The following is a 19550-nucleotide window of genomic DNA, read 5'->3' on the forward strand; positions in this document are numbered from 1 at the left end:
TCAGCACAAGGCAAGACCAGTATGGCCCAACTGTGGCAAAGTTTTGTTTGCCCGCCACAAATGTCTACACCATCACAGATGGCTCCAGTCAGCAGGAGGAAATGTTTCAGTCAGATGGTGACAGACTACATGTCTTGCCCTCTCAGTGTACTCCCAGATGGCTCTTCCCCCTTCAAGTTTTGGGTCTCTAAGCTGGATACATGGCCAGAGCTTAGCCAGTATGCATTGGAGGTGCTGGCTTACCCTGCTGTTAGTGTATTATTGGAACACATCTTTAGTGCCGCCATTGGTGTACTAACAGACCGTCGCATGCGAATATCCTCCGATAACGTTGACCGGCTTACTTTTCTGAAAATGAACAAGACCTGGATCTTGCAGGAATTTGCCACTCCTCTTCCATATTAAATAATTGGTTGGCAATAGTATCCAGGTCTCCTGCTGTGTTCATGTTTCTACCACCTGAACTGTAATCCCTGATCTCCAACACCGGCAGTTGCTGCTCAGAAGTGCCATCTGCACAGTCAACACATGACCCAGTGTTATTGGGTTTCAGTAACATCAGCTGATCCCCAGCTGTGTATCCGGCAAATGCTCCTGCTGCCTCCACACTCACACTACTTCAGATATTAAACTTGCTCCAATTAGGCCTTGGTCTACACCCTGATTGACCCTGGGCTCCAACACCGCCAGTTGCTGCTTGGAAGTGCCATCTGCACAGAGAAAAACACTAGCTCCTGTGTTAGTGGTGTTCAGTAATGTCAGCTGCTCCCCTGCTGTGTATCCGGCAATTGTTCCTGCTACCTCCACACTCACACTACTTCAGATATTAAACTTGCTCCAATTAGGCCTCGGCCTACACTCTGCTTCTCCTGGATTCCCTGGGCTCCAACGCTGCCAGTTGCTGCTTGGAAGTGTCGTCTGCACAGTCAACACTTGCTGCTGTGTTATTGGGTTTCAGTAACCTCAGCTGATCCCCAGCTGTATATCTGGCAATTTGTCCTGCTACCTCCACACTCACACTACTTCAGATATTAAACTTGCTCCAATTAGGCCTCGACCTACATCCTGATTGACCCTGGGCTCCAACACTGCCAGTTGCTGCTCGGAAGTGCGGTCTGCACAAAGAAAAACACTAGCTCCTGTGTGAGTGGGGTTCAGTAACGTCAGCTGCTCCCCTGCTATGTGTCCGGCAATGTCTCCTGCTCCCTCCACATTCACATTACATCAGATATTAAACTTGCTCCAGTTAGGCCTCGGCCTACTCCCTGATTGACCCTGGGCTCCAACACTGCCAGTTGCTGCTCGGAAGTGCCGTCTGCACAGTCAACACTTGCTACCATGTTATTTGGTTTCAGTAACGTCAGCTGCTCCTTTGCTGTATGTCCGGCAATTGCTCCTGCTACCTCCACACTCACACTACTTAAGATATTAAACTTGCTCCAATTAGGCCTTGACCTACACCCTGATTGACCCTGGGCTCCAACACCGCCAGTTGTTGCTCGGAAGTGCCATTTGCACAGAGAAAAACTTTAGCTCCTGTGTTAGTGGGGTTCAGTAACGCCAGCTGCTCCCCTGCTGTGTGCGCGGCAATTTCTCCACTCAGTTTCTAGCATTGTTCCTGAGCTCCAACACCGCTAGTTACTGCCCGGAAGTGCTGTCTGCACAGTCAACAGTTGCTTCTCTGTTATTGGGGTTCAGTAATGCCAGCTGCTGCCCTGCTGTGTGTGCGGCAAGTTCTCCGCTCAGTTTCTAGCATTGACCCTGGGCTCCAACACTGCCAGTTGCTGCCTGGAAGTGCTGTCTGCACAGTCAACAGTTGATCCTCTGTTTTTGGGGTTCAGTAATGCTAGCTGCTCCCCTGCTGTGTGCGCGGCAAGTTCTCCACTCAGTTTCTAGTATTGACCCTGGGCTCCAGCACCGCCAGATTCTGCCCGGAAGTGCTGTCTGCACAATCAACAGTTGCTCCTCTGTTATTGGGGTTCAGTAACACCAGCTGCTCCTCTGCTGTGTGTGCGCCAAGTTCTTCACTCATTTTCTAGCATTGACCCTGGGCTGCAACACCGCCAGTTGCTACCCAGAAGTGCTGTCTGCACAGTCAACAGTTGCTCCTCTGTTATTGGGGTTCAGTAACACCAGCTTCTCACCTGCTATGTGTGCGGCAAGTTCTCCACTCAGTTTCTAGCATTGACCCTGGGCTCCAACACCGCCAGTTGCTGCCCGGAAGTGCTGTCTGCAAAGTCATCATTTGCTCCTCTGTTATATGGGTTTAGTAACACCAGCTGCTCCCATGCTGTGTGTGCGCCAAGTTCTTCACTCAGTTTCTAGCATTGACCCTCTTCTCCAACACCGCCAGCTGCTGCCCGGAAGTGCTGTCTGCACAGTCAACAGTTGCTCCTCTGTGCCCAGCACCAAGGGGGTATGAATGACGGCTGTGATGCGTCTCATTAAGAAGGAAAGTCCCGCCTCTGGGACGGTTTCACGGTATGAGGGGGCACATTTTATAAGTGTTAACTTCAGCGTGTGCAAAGAGCATAAGTAAAAGAGCCACCTTTTCCTTGTGCAGCATTAGTGCTGCACAAGGTTGCTCTTTTGGTTACAAACGCCTTGGGGGGGGTACAGGTTCCCTTTCAACTTGCTCCAATTAGGCCTCAGCCTACACTCTGTTTCTCATGTAATCACTGGGCTCCAACACCACCAGTTGCTGTTCAGAAGTGTCTTTGGCACGGGTACTCCCTCCTGCCCAGCCTGGTTCCAGCACATCAGCTGTTTCCGGGTAGTTTCAAGGTCACTTTGCCTCCAATACGTTGTCCTGTCGGGTTGCGGTAGGTTTAGCCAACTGTATGGTGCCTGAAGTTGAAGTGCTTCCTATGTGGGCGGCAGGAACTGGCAATCAAGGCTGGTTCCATAGTGCCAATCGGAGAAGCTCCCCCTGTAGGACTGTGGGTTTTCGGTAACTACGGCTGGCTCGCGGCCTAGCAACTTTTTTTTTTCCTGTGGACCTTCTGCGGCCTATCTGAGTTCCAGCACCATTAGCTAGTTCTTAGGAAGACAATCTTCAATAGGTCCCCCCGGTTCCAGTACCGTCAGCTGGTTCCAGGCAGAGCCTTTGACTTTAGTGCCTCCTTCTGAGTATCCGAGTTCCACCAACATCTGGTGATCCTTGATAGTGCTTTCTGGCATGGGTACCTCCTGCTTAGTAACCAGGTTCCAGTACCGTCAGCTGGTCAATTGGCTCTTGTACCTTTTGCTACCCATCCGGGTTCTAGTACCATCAGCTGGTTCTCGGCAGTGTCTTTGGCACGGGTACTCCCTCCTGTCCAGCCTGGTTCCAGCTCGCCAGCTGTTTCCGGGTAGTGTCAAGGTCACTTTGCCTCCAATACGTTGTCCTGTCAGGTTTGCGGTCGGGTTAGCCAACTCTATGGTGCCTGCAGTTTAGGTGCTTCCTATGTGGGCTGCGTGAACTGGCAATCAAGTCTGGTTCCGTAGTGTCAATAGGACAAGCTCCCCCTGTAGGACTGTGGGTTTCCGGTAACTACGTCCGGCTCATGGCCTAGAAATTTTTTTTTCCTGTGGACCTTCTGCTGCCTATCTGAGTTCCAGCACCATTAGCTGGTTCTTAGAAATCTTGAATAGGCCCCCCTGGTTCCAGTACCGTCAGCTGGTTCCAGGCAGAGCCTTTGGCTTAGGTGCCTCCTTCTGTGTATCCGAGTTCCACCAACGTCTGGTAGTCCTTGGTAGTTCTTTCTGGCACGGGTACCTCCTGCTTAGTGACCGGGTTCCAGTACCATCAGCTGGTCCTCGGTAGTTCCATTGGCTCTTGTACCTTCTGCTCCCCATCCTGTTTCCAGTACCGTCAGCTGTTCCAGGCAGAGCCTTTGGCTTAGGTGCCTCCTTCTGGGTATCCGAGTTCCACCAATGTCTGGTGGTCCTTGGTAGTGCTTTCTGTCACGGGTACCTCCTGCTTTGTAACCAGGTTCCAGTACTGTCAGCTGGTCCTCGGTAGTTCCATTGCCTCTTGTACCTTGGGGTAGCCATCCGAGTTCCAGTACCATCAGCTGTTTCTCGGCAGTTCCTCAGCCTTCTTGTACCTTCTGCTACATTTCCAAGTTCAAGACCCTAAAGACGACGACCCTGAAAACCACCCAGAAGAAGACGACGACCCTGGAGATGACGACCCTGGAGACGACGACCCTGGAGACGACGACCCTGAAGACCAAGAAGCAGAAGAACAAGAAGCTGCAGAACAAAAAGCAGAAGAACATGAAGCATAAAACTAAAAATCAGAGCAAAAGATATTATCTAAATTATAAGCAGAATAAGACTAAGCAGTGTATGGGGGTGAGTCCGTTCCTCCTCGTGGTGCCCCTGGAAAAAACCTGCTGCTGCAGGCCAAACTGAACGCGGACAAATCTTGTTGTAAATCTTTTGTGACAGGCAGAAAGGAAGGTGTAATCTTCAAACTTTTATAGATAACAACTACAGGAATGCCTATGATGAAGAAGAAGAATATGAAGAAGATGAAGAAGTAGAATATGAAGAAGAATAATAGTTGAATAAAAAGAATATGAAGAATGTAAAAAAAAGATTAAGCCGGAGAAGGTGAAGAAGAAGATGAATAAGGTGAAGGAGAAGTTGATTGAAAAGAGGCTGCTGCTGAGGATGATGAAGAAGAAAGTGTGGGAGAAGTAAAAAAGAAGGTGAAGAGCATGGAAGTAGTGAAACATAAACATCTGACAAAATATAAAAAATCTTAACATAGTCAATATCTTTGTAACTCCGAACGTCTTAAAAAAAATAATTCCTGCTATTCCATTTGATTGGGCTAAACCTCTATGCCTTTAATTTCTCTTCCACCTCCCACAATACATCCTGCATTATTCTTAGTTGTTTTCCTTCATGTAGAATTAACCTACAAGGAAAGAAAGGGTTTATTTTAATTCCGATATTTTTGTCCCATTGACTTGCATTGGTATCGGGTATCGGTATCGGCGATATCCGATATTTTTTGAATATCGGCCAAACCAATCCAATACCGATATTTCCGAATATCAGAAGGTATCGCTCAACACTAATAACGGGTGATCAAAATAACGTATCAGCACTAGTGATGAGCGAATATACTCGTTACTCGAGATTTCTCGAGCATGCTCGGGGGTCCTCCGAGTATTTTTTAGTGCTCAGAGATTTAGTTTTTCTTGCCGCAGCTGGATGATTTACATCTGTTAGCCAACATAAGTACATGTGGAGATTCCCTAGCAACCAGGCAACCACCACATGTACTTATCCTGGCTAACAAATGTAAATCATTCAGCTGCGGCAAGAAAAACAAAATCTCTGAGCACTAACGAGTAACGAGTATATTTGCTCATCACTAATCAGCACCAAAATGGTATCATTAAAAACATCAGCTCGGCATGCAAAAAATAAGCTCTCACCCAACCCCACATCATGAAAAATGGAGACGCTACAGGAAACGAAAAATTGCGCATTTTTATTTTTTTTTTAGCAAAGTTTGAATTTTTTTTTCCCCACTTAGATACAACAGAGCCTAGACATGTTTGGTGTCTGTGAACTTGTAATGGCCTGGAGAATCATAATCTCAGGTCAGTTTTAGCATTTAGTGAACCTAGCAAAAAAGCCAAACAAAAAAAAGTGCGGGATTGCAATTTTGTTTTGCAATTTCACCGCGCTAGGAATTTTTTTTCTCATTTTCTAGTATATGATATGGTAAAAATAATGATGTCTTTCAAACATACAACTCGTCCCACAAAAAATAAGCCCTCACATATTCATGGAAAAATGAAAAAGTTATGGCTCTGGGAAAGAGGGGAGTGAAAAACGAAAATGGAAAACCGAAAAAAGCTCTTGGGGTTAAGGGGTTAAGCTATTGTCACCAGGCGCATCATGAGCATTGGACATCTTGGGGCTGAATCATTAATACTGGTGTTGCACATGCCAATCTTAATAAAGGGGCGTATTGGAGAAAGGTGCTTCTAAATCATTTAAAGGCACATACCTTTTCTCTTTGAGGCCATTACTGTATGTTAATTAATTTTATATTCCGATAGACCAGACTTTTAGGAACATGGTGATACCAGATACGTTTATTTATTTTTTAATATCTTTATTTTTAATGGTAGAAACCTTTGTCCAAACTTTTGACCCCCTGATCTCTCTATAAAAAAAAGTAAAGCTTTTGTGCCTATTAGACCTAGAAAGAACTATAATCCCATTTAAAACTAAAGAGTGTAAAAAAGTTAGAGATGTTATTGAATTACTTTTTCTTGTATCACTTATTCAATTTTGGTTCAACAACTTGATACATTTCACAAGCTCCTTCTTGAATTATTTTCTTTCTATAGCTATGACTAGCCAAGTTAACAGCAGGGACTATTGTTTCACAGAGGATCACACAGTGAATTAGATGCAACTCTCTTATTAAAGCTAATGACTGAAAGATGATTGAATTCCTGTAAGTTGTGTTCTGACAACATCTTAAACTCACATCCTATTTTTGGAAACTGCTAATCTTTAACATGTACCATTCGTAGGCTGATCATTTTTAAGGTCGCCACATTGTCTGTCAAAACAAATCTAGATGGAAGAAAGCTTAAAAGAATAATGAAATAAGAATGTTTTACAATTGTGTGGGATCTACAATTGAAGCCAATTTAAATGTACTTTATTATTTTACCTTTTGAATGTATTGTTTTTTTTTTTTTAAATAATCAAAATGTAATAATTTTACTGGCACGGCAAGCTTTAAAGAAGACAGGCACACAATACTTGACTTTTAATGTTCATCTCCTTAATAACAAAACGCTTATCAGAATAATTCCTCCAGGGTTTGTGTATTTCAATTCATATGAACTAAAATGCCATCCACAATTCTCTGCAATGCTATCAACATTGTAACCCCCTTGATATGCTTCTCTCCATGACTGTCAAGAAGCTCCGAATGCCCCACCTTGTACCAGCAACAGCATCTCATTGGGACTTTGTGAGCAGGATTTCAACCTTAAATTATTGATATGCTCTTGTGGCTCCTTCAAAGTCCAAAAATACATTCACATTACCAGTCTATTCCTTCATTAATGAGAAATCTGTGTTTGAATTGATATGCAAATGTCTATGGTAGATCTGATACCTCTGTCACTCAAGCTCCATTCCCTGCCTAAGGGCTCAGCCAGACTGCCGTTGACTCATGCGATAATCACATTGCACTGCACGCACTGGCCCGATACCTCTCCTGATCTGAGCAAGACAGTATGATGTATTTCTATGCAGCTGTCAAGGTCAGGTCAGGAGAGCCGACAGCAAGTATAAGTTTTACAATGCGAATCTCGTTTGAGAAATACGGCAGTCTGTCTCTGCCCTAATGCTACCTATTCCTGCTTCACATAATTGTAAAACATTATTGCTTCATTACTCTTTCAATCTTCTATGCTGTGTCTAACTCTAGGCAAAGGATTCATCAGTCAAGCAGGAGGAGACAATGCCAAGCAAATAGAGCTGGAGTTACAAAGACTTCTGATCTATAACCTTTAAGCACTGATTTCTCAATAATGAAATAAGAGACTGTTTAGGTAAAGGGATTTCGGGACTAGTGTTTGAGAGAGCTAAATGTGCATATAAATAGTTTGGGTGTGAAATTGTGGCATCGCAGGAGTCTGGTTACCACAGTGGCGTTGCCTCCCTCACAGGGGGTGATGTCATGCCTGGAAGCAAGGAGAGATCCCCTTAGCAGGTAACACTGGCATGCAACACTTTCCAGACTCCAGACCAGAAGGGGGAGCTCTAACACCTGTTTTAGGGGAGTTTCCCTATAAGTTATGGCTGGAGGCAAGGTTAGTTAGCTGGCCTTACTGTGTGAGTCTGAGGGGAAGGAAGAGGAGGCAAGTGAAGGGAACCTGAGGGATTGGAGCTGTGACTGAGCTCACCCCAGGACTGAGCACAGAGTACCAGACACCAGAGTCAGTGGTTTTGTGGGAACTGCAGGCCCAGCAACTAAAACCGGAAGACAGGATATTGAAGATCTCCTTTCCCCAGCTGACACCCTGAGGCACAGCAGTATACTAGAGTCCAGAGTCACCACGAGGGAGTGACACCTGGAACAGGCTCAAGCTGCCTGCCTTGCGGGGAATGTTCTATTTCATGGACAGACAGCAATAGGGACTTGTGGAGAGCTTAAGGCACAAAGGACCTAGGGAGTGTCAGAGAAGGGATTTCCAACCTACTCAGGTGTTCTGTCTTTAGGTACCTACGCAATGAAGCAATAATCAGAGAGACACACGCTCGTTGTCTGGTATGTCCAAATAGTCTCTGGTCTTTATTTTTAGGGCTGGGCTTTTAAAGGCCCAAGATCAAAAGGAAATGTAGAGTTACATAATAAATTGGCACATACACATCCTGGGATACAAAATAGATTAGGTGAAAGAATGCGGGGAGTCTTTGCACATGTCTGCGGTTTTATGAGATGCTGGCTGGAATTCAGCATTTTTGGGTGTTTTCAGACAAATACAGATGTCCTTGACATTTTCTGGGAATTATTGACCACTGTTATGTATGATATCCGGGAAATGAAACTCAGATGATAACCTTGCACAATACTTTGTTTTTCTGCTCTTTTTCTGATATTTAACAAAATGAAGAGTAACCATTTCTTTAACAATTCCCCTCTTTTTATCATCTGATCTACCTTGCTCTAACTGATTCCTTCCTGTTAGGGTACCATCACACACTGCTATTTCGATCGCTACGACGGTACGATTCGTGACTTTCCAGCGATATCCTTACGATATCGCTGTGTCTGACACGCAGCAGCGATCAGGGATCCTGCTGAGAATCGTACATCGTAGCAGATCGTTTAGAACTTTCTTTCGTCGCTGGATCTCCCGCTGGCATCGCTAGATCGGTGTGTGTGACACCGATCTAGCGATGCGTTTGCTTGTAACCAGGGTAAACATCGGGTTACTAAGCGCAGGGCCGCGCTTAGTAACCCGATGTTTACCCTGGTTACAAGCGTAAAACTAAAAAAAAACAAACAGCACATACTTACATTCCGGTGTCCGTCAGGTCCCTTGCCGTCTGCTTCCCGCACTCAGTGACTGCCGGCCGTAAAGTGAAAGCAGACGTCACCGCTGTGCTGTGCTTTCACTTTCACTTTACGGCCGGCAGTCACAGTGCGGGAAGCAGACGGCAAGGGACCTGACGGACACCGGAATGTAAGTATGTGCTGTTTGTTTTTTTTTACGCTGGTAACCAGGGTAAACATCGGGTTACTAAGCGCGGCCCTGCGCTTAGTAACCCGATGTTTACCCTGGTTACCCGGGTATCTCGGCATCGTTGGTCGCTGGAGAGCTGTCTGTTTGACAGCTCCCACACTATGATTTACCTACGATCACGGCCAGGTCGTATCGCTGGTCGTGATCGTAGGTAAATCGTATAGTGTGACGGTACCCTAACTCAGGTCTGCAAGATAACCCTACTTCATGAAAAACATGGTTTATCCAGTGAATATCATGGGATACCGACATGCTGTGTATCCATTCAAATTATACTTGTGGGTCAGACCTTCTGTTCCTTCTAACCCTAGTTCTATCAAGGGATTATTATAAGGGGATAATATAGATACATCTTTATGACACAGAAATATAGACATTTATATTAATATATTAAAATGTGTTAGAAAATAGAATATAGTTTTTGTTTGTTAGTATAATTCATAGAGTCCATATTGTCAATGAGTCTTTGTAAGTTCTCTGTGGGCTCTTTGTCTTTTATTAGACCTTTGGTCTTCTGAAATACAATCCGCCAAGTCCACTGAAGTTTGCTTGTTGCAGAATATGCATTCAGGTTGGAGTGCAGTTATTGAGGTAGTCATCACTTGGGTTTACTTTATTATCAAGTTAGTCATCACTTGAGTTTCCCTTATCTCAGAGTCAGTATCGATTTTAGATTTATATTTACCTGGAAAACATTTGCAATTAGAACTAAGAATTTTCTTTATTGCAATGATTAGTATCACTAAAGCTACTTGAATTAGGACATGAATTATACCCGATATCCATCCACCTATTCCTTTGAACAGGTTCACTGGGTTTAACCATAAGAGCCACTCAGGGAGGGGTAAATCATCAAGTGAATTAGCTTTTTGCACCCCTTCCCTTTATCACTTAAAGTTATTCTATATCAGGAGTAACTCTCATTAGTCCGGAAGGATCTATATAGTGGAAACAGACAGGTCCTACCACCTGACAGAAGCCTCCTTGAGAGGCTGTGAGATAATTTTGTACTATAGAATGATGATTAATAATAACTATAAGTTGTTTCATGTAGGCTGATTCAACATTTAGAACATCAAATAAATAATCACTTATACTATCAAAAATGTCACCTAGATGATACATACCAACACATATTCATAGATGCCTACCTCTAGAAGCTGTATGAAATTAATTTGAGGTAGCTGGAGCAGGTACAATGGTCAGGCGGTGCACTTTTCCCACATTTAGGCATACACAGACTACGCATCCCTATACGAATCTAGCAGCAGCTCAATGGAATTCTGGCGTCACCCAATTAGCTTTTACCTGACTTACCATTGCGTCTTTGGACTGATGGGATTGTCCATGAGAGAGAGCGCACATCATGGGGAACAGTGTCCTAGGAAGGCAGTACTTACTGTCCGCTCTCCTCAGTCCATCTTCTTCCTTCGCACCTGAGTGCCTTTGCCATCCTTCGTTTTCCGCTGCGGAGGCCTGATCTACAGGCTCTGTAGTAGTTTGTAGGTCCATCCCCCCGGACACCTGAACAGTGCATCTCTCTGCGGGGAGAGGTAGTAGTGCAGCAGCCTTTGCCGCAAGGTCAGCTCTACTATTGCCTTCAGCTTCTCTAGTGCGCTCCTTAGTATGAGCCTGCACTTTAATTATTGTAACTCTCTTGGGCAGTTCCAGTGCTCTTAGAAGCTGAGCTACCAACTCTGCTTTTTTAATGGGTTTACCAGAAGAACCAATAAACTTTCTGCTCTTCCACATGGGACCGCAATCATGGAAAATGCCAAATGCGTGGCACTATCAGTAAATGCTCTGCTATTATACATGCCTCAACGAGTGCTTTCAATTCAGCTTCCAGAGCAGACATCCTAGAACGTATAGCTTCACTTTTTACCACCTCATGTTGATCAACTATTGCACAACCTCTATGAGGTACTATGTCTTTGAAAAAAACTGTGACCCATTTACATAAAGCTCTAGATTTACATTAGGGATTGGTGGCTCTAGCATATTGGCAAGTATTTGTTTTAAAACAGGACACCCATAACATGTCCCCCAGATTTATGACAGTACAAAGGGAAAAAGAGGTCATATCTTGGGATTCCTACTGCTGGGGCTGAGAGAATGGCTTCCTTCCGTTCCTTAAACCCCTCTTTTGCTTCTGTGGTCAGTTGGTATGGCTGACCCTTGTTTCACATCGACAACACATCAAATAGAGGGTGCATGATTTGTGATGCAGAGGGAATCCATTCTCTACAGTAGCTGATCAGCCCTAGGAATGTTACATAGTAACATAGTAACATAGTAACATAGTTAGTAAGGCCGAAAAAAGACATTTGTCCATCCAGTTCAGCCTATATTCCATCATAATAAATCCCCAGATCTACATCCTTCTACAGAACCTAATAATTGTATGATACAATATTGTTCTGCTCCAGGAAGACATCCAGGCCTCTCTTGAACCCCTCGACTGAGTTCGCCATCACCACCTCCTCAGGCAAGCAATTCCAGATTCTCACCGCCCTAACAGTAAAGAATCCTCTTCTATGTTGGTGGAAAAACCTTCTATCCTCCAGACGCAAAGAATGCCCCCTTGTGCCAGTCACCTTCCTTGGTATAAACAGATCCTCAGTGAGATATTTGTATTGTCCCCTTATATACTTATACATGGTTATTAGATCGCCCCTCAGTCGTCTTTTTTCTAGACTAAATAATCCTAATTTTGCTAATCTATCTGGGTATTGTAGTTCTCCCATCCCCTTTATTAATTTTGTTGCCCTCCTTTGTACTCTCTCTAGTTCCATTATATCCTTCCTGAGCACCGGTGCCCAAAACTGGACACAGTACTCCATGTGCGGTCTAACTAGGGATTTGTACAGAGGCAGTATAATGACCTCTTTTAATGCACCCCATGATCCTGTTTGCCTTGGCAGCTGCTGCCTGGCACTGGCTGCTCCAGGTAAGTTTATCATTAACTAGGATCCCCAAGTCCTTCTCCCTGTCAGATTTACCCAGTGGTTTCCCGTTCAGTGTGTAATTGTGATATTGATTCCTTCTTCCCATGTGTATAACCTTACATTTATCATTGTTAAACCTCATCTGCCACCTTTCAGCCCAAGTTTCCAACTTATCCAGATCCATCTGTAGCAGAATACTATCTTCTCTTGTATTAACTGCTTTTCATAGTTTTGTATCATCTGCAAATATCGATATTTTACTGTGTAAACCTTCTACCAGATCATTAATGAATATGTTGAAGAGAACAGGTCCCAGTACCAACCCCTGCGGTACCCCACTTGTCACAGCGACCCAGTTAGAGACTATACTATTTATAACCACCCTCAGATTTCTATCACTAAGCCAGTTACTAACCCATTTAGACACATTTTCCCCCAGACCAAGCATTCTCATTTTGTGTACCAACCTCTTATGCGGCACGGTATCAAACGCTTTGGAAAAATCGAGTTATACCACGTCCAATGACTCACCGTGGTCCAGCCTATAGCTTACCTCTTCATAAAAACTGATTAGATTGGTTTGACAGGAGCGATTTTTCATAAACCCATGCTGATATGGAGTTAAACAGTTATTCTCATTGAGATAATCCAGAATAACATCCTTCAGAAACCCTTCAAATATTTTACCAACAATAGAGGTTAGACTTACTGGCCTATAATTTCCAGGTTCACTTTTAGAGCCCTTTTTGAATATTGGCACCACATTTGCTATGCGCCAGTCCTGCGGAACAGACCCCATCGCTATAGAGGCACTAAATATCAGAAATAATGGTTTATCTATTACATTACTTAGTTCTCTTAGTACTCGTGGGTGTATGCCATCCGGACCCGGAGATTTATCTATTTTAATCTTATTTAGCCGGTTTCGCACCTCTTCTTGGGTTAGATTGGTGACCCTTAATATAAGGTTTTCATTGTTTCTTGGGATTTCACCTAGCATTTCATTTTCCACCGTGAACACCGTGGAGAAGAAGGTGTTTAATATGTTAGCTTTTTCCTCGTCATCTACAACCATACTTTCCTCACAATTTTTTAAGGGGCCTACATTTTCAGTTTTTATTCTTTTACTATTGATATAGTTGAACAACAGTTTGGGATTAGTTTTACTCTCCTTAGCAATGTGCTTCTCTGTTTCCTTTTTGGCAGCTTTAATTAGTTTTTTAGATAAAGTATTTTTCTCCCTATAGTTTTTTAGAGCTTCAATGGTGCCTTCCTGCTTTAGTAGTGCAAATGCTTTCTTTTTACTGTTAATTACCTGTCTTACTTCTTTGTTTAGCCACATTGGGTTTTTCCTATTTCTAGTCCTTTTATTCCCACAAAGTATAAACCGCTTACAGTGCCTATTTAGGATGTTCTTAAACATTTTCCATTTATTATCTGTATTCTTATTTCTGAGTATATTTTCCCAGTCTACCAGATTAAGGGCATCTCTAAGCTGGTCAAACTTTGCCTTCCTAAAGTTCAGTGTTTTTGTGACTCCCTGACAAGTCCCCCTAGTGAAAGACAGGTGAAACTGTACAATATTGTGGTCGCTATTTCCTAGATGCCCGACCACCTGCAGGTTTGTTATTCTGTCAGGTCTATTAGATAGTATTAGGTCTAAAAGTGCTGCTCCTCTGGTTGGATTCTGCACCAATTGTGAAAGATAATTTTTCTTGGTTATTAGCAGAAACATGTTGCCTTTATGGGTTTCACAGGTTTCTGTTTCCCAGTTAATATCCGGGTAGTTAAAGTCCCCCATAACCAGGACCTCATTATGGGTTGCAGCTTCATCTATCTACTTTAGAAGTAGACTTTCCATGATTTCTGTTATATTTGAGGGTTTGTAACAGACCCCAATGAGAATTTTGTTACCATTTTTCCCTCCATGAATTTCGACCCATATGGACTCGACATCCTCATTCCCTTCGCTAATATCCTCCCTTAAAGTGGACTTTAGACAAGACTTTACATAGAGACAAACCCCTCCTCCTCTCCGATTTTTACGATCCTTTCTAAACAGACTGTAACCCTGTAAGTTAACTGCCCAGTCATAGCTTTCATTTAACCATGTCTCGGTTATTCCCTCTATGTCAAAGTTACCTGTAGATATTTCTGCTTCTAGTTCTTCCATCTTGTTTGTCAGGCTTCTGGCGTTTGCGAGCATGCAGTTTAGAGGATTTTGTTTTGTTCCAATCTCCTCGCTGTGGATTGTTTTAGAAATGTTCTTACCTCCCTTCTGAGTATGTTTTCCTGGGTCTTCTTTGTTCGAGTCTAATGTTTTTCTTCCCGTCCCCTCTTCTTCTAATTTAACGCCCTCCTGATGAGTGTAGCGAGTCTTCTGGTGAATGTGTGTTTCCCAGGTTTGTTGAGGTGTAGTCCGTCTCTGGCGAGGAGTCCATCGTACAAGTAATTCACACCGTGGTCCAGGAATCCGAATCCTTGTTGTCTGCACCATCGTCTTAGCCAGTTGTTCGCATCAAGGATCCTGTTCCATCTCTTGGTGCTATGCCCGTCTACGGTACTTATGGGAATGGGCACAATTGCTTAGCTTACGGCCTTTTACCCTTCCTGGTGTTATGTGTTTCAGCTGAGGTGAAATGCAGCGACCTAAGAAAACAACTTTTTCCTCTTTTTTTTTCCCGTGTTTATCTCTTGAAACCTTACATCCTTCGTGGTACAAAAAGATTAGCAAAAAATCTGTTTCAATTAGACATACCTGGTTGCTCTCTGCTCAGGGGATATTGTCTAATACACACTGGTACAGTACCTGGCTTGAATTTGATGGATACTTGTGTTATCCTTAACAAACCAACTCCTCTCTTACCCTTTACCCATACTACAGCTGTTTGCTCGATCATTTGCTGATTGTCCTCATCTTTATCAATTTGCAGTTTTTCATCATCTAGCTAAATTAGCGACATCATAGTGGAGAGGGTTGCTCCAGACAATGGGCCTGTAACAGTAACACTTTTCTTCCAAATAATTAATAACTGCATTCATTGCACTGAGGACATCAGCACCTATCAAGCTTAGGACATTTATCTGAGATTAGCAATTGGGAACACAAGTCTGTGTGTGAATTCACACATTCTTGAGTTCTGTTTCATGCAAGGGATAGACTGCCCCATCTGTCCCTACACCCTGGACTGTTTTCCCTGTCATGAATCGTTGTGGCATATCCATTTATTACAGATCCAGGTAGTGGATCTCATGGCTCTTTTATCCCTCTGCCTATCCTGTTGATTGCCTGCGTGCACTGGGGGTTGTGGGTGTGTGGGACTACTTTCTGTAGCCCCCCACCAACCCTTCACTGGACTGGTCATCTCCAGGGCCGTATTTGCCACTAGGCACGTGAGGGCACGTGCCTAGGGCGGGGACAATGCAGGGGGCGGCACCTGAGCAAGGTTTTTTTTTTTTTTTAAGCTGGGTCACCTCCCGAACGACCCCGCCCCCCCGCCCCAACTGGCCGCCAAAACCTACATCCCACCCGCCCTCCTTGAAGACAATACTCACCCTGCTGCTCCAGCGATGCCTGGTCTCGGCGTCTGGAGCTCGTCCTTAATGAGCGATCACGTGGTACCGCTAATTAAGGTCATGAATATGCACATATTCATGACCTTAATGAGCAGAGCGGTATCGCCTGACCGCTCACGCAGGAAGAAGGTGCAGCGCGCCGGGAGTCGGGACAGCCAGAGGGACGTCGCGGCCGCGCGGTGAGGAGCAGGTGAGTATGAGGGATGGGGAGACAGGGGAGGGGGGAAGAAGGAGGACGGTAAGCCACGCCATTCAAGATGGGGGGTGGAGGAATATGAGCCATGCATACAGGTGTGGGGGGTGGAGGAATATGAGCCATGCACACGGGGGGGTGGAGCAATATGAGCCATGCATACAGGGGGGGGTGGAATGTGAGCCATGCATACAGGGGGGGTGGAATGTGAGCCATGCATACGGGGGGGAGTGGAATATGAGCCATGCATTGGGGGGGGTGGAATATGAGTCATGCATACAGGAGGGGGGGGATATGAGCCATGCATACAGGGGGTGGTGGAATATGAGCCATGCATACAGGGGGGGGAATATGAGCCATGCATACAGGGGGGGTGGAATATGAGCCATTCATACAGGGGGTGGGGAATATGAGCTATGCATACAGGGGGTGGGGAATATGAGCCATGCATACAAGAGGGGGGGTCATTATACAGTATGGAGAACTGTGTGTGGCCATAATACAGTATTGAGCATCATGTGTGGCCATTATACAGTATGGAGCAGTGTGTGGCCATTATACAGTATGGAGCATCATGTGTGGCCGTTATACAGTATGGAGCAGTGTGTGCCCATTATACAGTATGGAGCATCATGTGTGGCCATTATACAGGATGGAGCATCATGTGTGGCCGCTATAAAGTATGGAGCATTATGTGCTGCCAATATACAGTATGGAGCATCATGTGCTGCCAATATACAGTATTGAGCATCATGTGTGGTCATTATACAGTATGGAGCATCACGTGCGGCCATTATACAGTATGGAGCATTGTGTGGCCATTATACAGGATGGAGCATCATGTGTGGCCGTTATACAGGATGGAGCATCATGTGTGGCCGTTATACAGGATGGAGCATCATGTGTGGCCGTTATACAGAATGGAGCATCATGTGTGGCTGTTATACAGGATGGAGCATCATGTGTGGCCGTTATACAGGATGGAGCATCATGTGTGGCCGTTATACAGGATGGAACATCATGTGTGGCCGTTATACAGGATGGAGCATCATGTGTGGCCGTTATACAGGATGGAGCATCATGTGTGGCCAATGGCCATTATACAGTTTTGAGCATCATGTGTGGCCATTATACAGTATGGAGCACTGTGTGGCCATATTTTTTTGTTTATAATTATTGTATATAAAACAGTGTGATCAGCAGTGCTAAATGGCTGTGGTTGGGACGTGGATATGGGTGTGACTAGTTGTGAAATGGGTGTGGTCAGAGGTGTGGCCTAAAATTTGCCGTGGCGCACTACGTGCGCCGCAAACTTCATGACTCCTTCCCTTTTTCAAAAGTTGGGGGGTATGGTACCGCATTTGCCAGATCATGGCAAGTGCCGCAAATCCCATAGGGAATGAATGAGGTTGAACGCAGTGTTGCCGTAAGTGATCCGGTACACGGCAGATGCAGAAAAACTGCCGATCTGATGCAAAAGGCGACTGCCGATAGTGTCTTACTCACCAAAGTGGGAGCACTAAAAGTGCCTAGGGCAGCAGAAACTCTAAATACGGCCCTGGTCATCTCATATACACCTCCATTCACTGTCTACTGAACTTAACATAGACACTTTTCACACAGCATGTAGTGCACAAATGGGAAGCATTTGTCTGATTTTTCAATCACATCCATACACACAGTATTTCTGTACTTTCTCGCTCCTCACATTTTATCAAAATGCTCTAGTGCCAATGGACAAAAGCATAAATCACATCTATCTGTGGAATCTCTTTCTTGGTTCACTATATCCTCTAATTTATTTCCTATCGGAGTACGGAACTGTATACAAAAATGAGCATTCATGTTCACATAGATTGTCTTCACGTGCTCTTTCCTACTTCACTACAAACTCCCACCCAGGACCTTCCTGTAAGTTTTTTTCAAGTAGCAACTAACTGGAGAGTTTTATCTTACTCACTGCTTTTAATGCGAAAGCTATTTATATATTGAGCACACATCATTTAGTCTCCATACATCATGAGCGCTGCTCCGTACCCCACAACATAGATTCAGCAATATATCAGGAACGCAGTATAATCAGAACAGATCAGCACAGAACTATCAGTACTACTTATCAATTATCAACTGACAAGGCACCAATAAACTCAACTAATATAATTAACTAACCAAAAGCAGAATAAGAGTAATAAAGAAGAAAAGAAACAATAGAACAAACATAGTACAAATATAGCAGAGCAGAGCAGGATCAAGACACTTCACTTACAATCTTTACAGTATTAACAAACACTGACATCGTTACAAACAGACAGACATTGAACCCTTATTATAGATAGAGACAAAACAAATGATGGAAAATCATCGTACTTCATAATGAAACAAAAACAATTGTTAACAGCACTTAAACAAACAACAGACCAAAACAGACAAAGACAAGCAAGAGACAACAAAACAAATAGCAGATACTTTCTTTTACCTGAGGGCTTTCCCGTTAGAAATCCCCAAAGACTGACTCTAGAAAGCCTCCTTTCCCGAAGAGAAAACTGTGTGAGTAATAAATCTACTCACTTACCCGGGATTTGGTTGTTCAGGACGGAGGCAGTCAATTGTTCATTATAAGATGAATGTCGAAGGAGAAATTATATTATCCCGCTGAAGGCCTCAAAGTTGTCAGAGCCTCCTGAGGCACAGCAGTGTACTAGAGTCCGGAGTCACTGCCTGCCTTGCAGGGAATGTTCTTTTTCATGGACAGACAGCAATAGGGACTTGTGGAGAGCTTAAGGCACAAAGGACCTAGGGAGTGTCAGAGAAGGGATTTCCAACCTACTCAGGTGTTCTGTCTTTAGGTACCTACGCAATGAAGCAATAATCAGAGAGACACACGCTCGTTGTCTGTCCAAATAGTCTCTGGTCTTTATTTTTAGGGCTGAGCTTTTAAAGGCCCAAGATCAAAAGGAAATGTAGAGTTACATAATAAATTGGCACATACACATCCTGGGATACAAGATAGATTAGGTGAAAGAATGCGGAGAGTCTTTGCACATGTCTGCGGTTTTATGAGATGCTGGCTGAAATTTAGCATTTTTGGGTGTTTTCAGACAAATACAGATGTCATTGACATTTTCTGGAAATTATTGACCACTGTTATGTATGATATCCGGGAAATGAAACTCAGATGATAACCTTGCACAATACTTTGTTTTTCTGCTATTTTTCTGATATTTAACAAAATGAAGAGTAACCATTTCTTTAACAGGGAGCAGCGCAAAGGGGAAAGCCTCCAAATTCAACTTGCTAGGTGGATCCTGAAATGCTTCCATGCTGCCCAGACCTCCATGATCACCTGTCACCACTGTCCCGGACTGCACCTGCAAATAAAGGTAAAGAAACTACAGTCTTCGTGTACTCCAATCATTTCCTGCACCCTCATTCCTGCACTCCAACATCCACCATCCCTCATAAACTGTTTTAGTAGCCCTGGGGCCTCACTCCACTTGTGGGGAGCCAAACCATCTCAGCAGCAACACCACCAGCCCCAGCGGTCCCCTT

The 19550-nt window shown here is 44.2% G+C and overlaps 1 long non-coding RNA gene across 1 annotated transcript in view; it reads right to left on the minus strand.

Annotated features, from left to right (window-relative positions):
• Nucleotides 1–18910, minus strand: part of LOC138674223 (uncharacterized) — a 53377-nt gene extending 34467 nt beyond the window's left edge. The window contains exon 1 of the long non-coding RNA XR_011320537.1: nucleotides 18574–18910. This is a non-coding gene — a long non-coding RNA (uncharacterized lncRNA). The remainder of the gene's footprint in view (nucleotides 1–18573) is intronic.
• Nucleotides 18911–19550: the final 640 nt, after the last annotated feature.

Source organism: Ranitomeya imitator, chromosome 4 (genome assembly GCF_032444005.1).
Source record: "Ranitomeya imitator isolate aRanImi1 chromosome 4, aRanImi1.pri, whole genome shotgun sequence".
Taxonomy (NCBI): domain Eukaryota; kingdom Metazoa; phylum Chordata; class Amphibia; order Anura; family Dendrobatidae; genus Ranitomeya; species Ranitomeya imitator.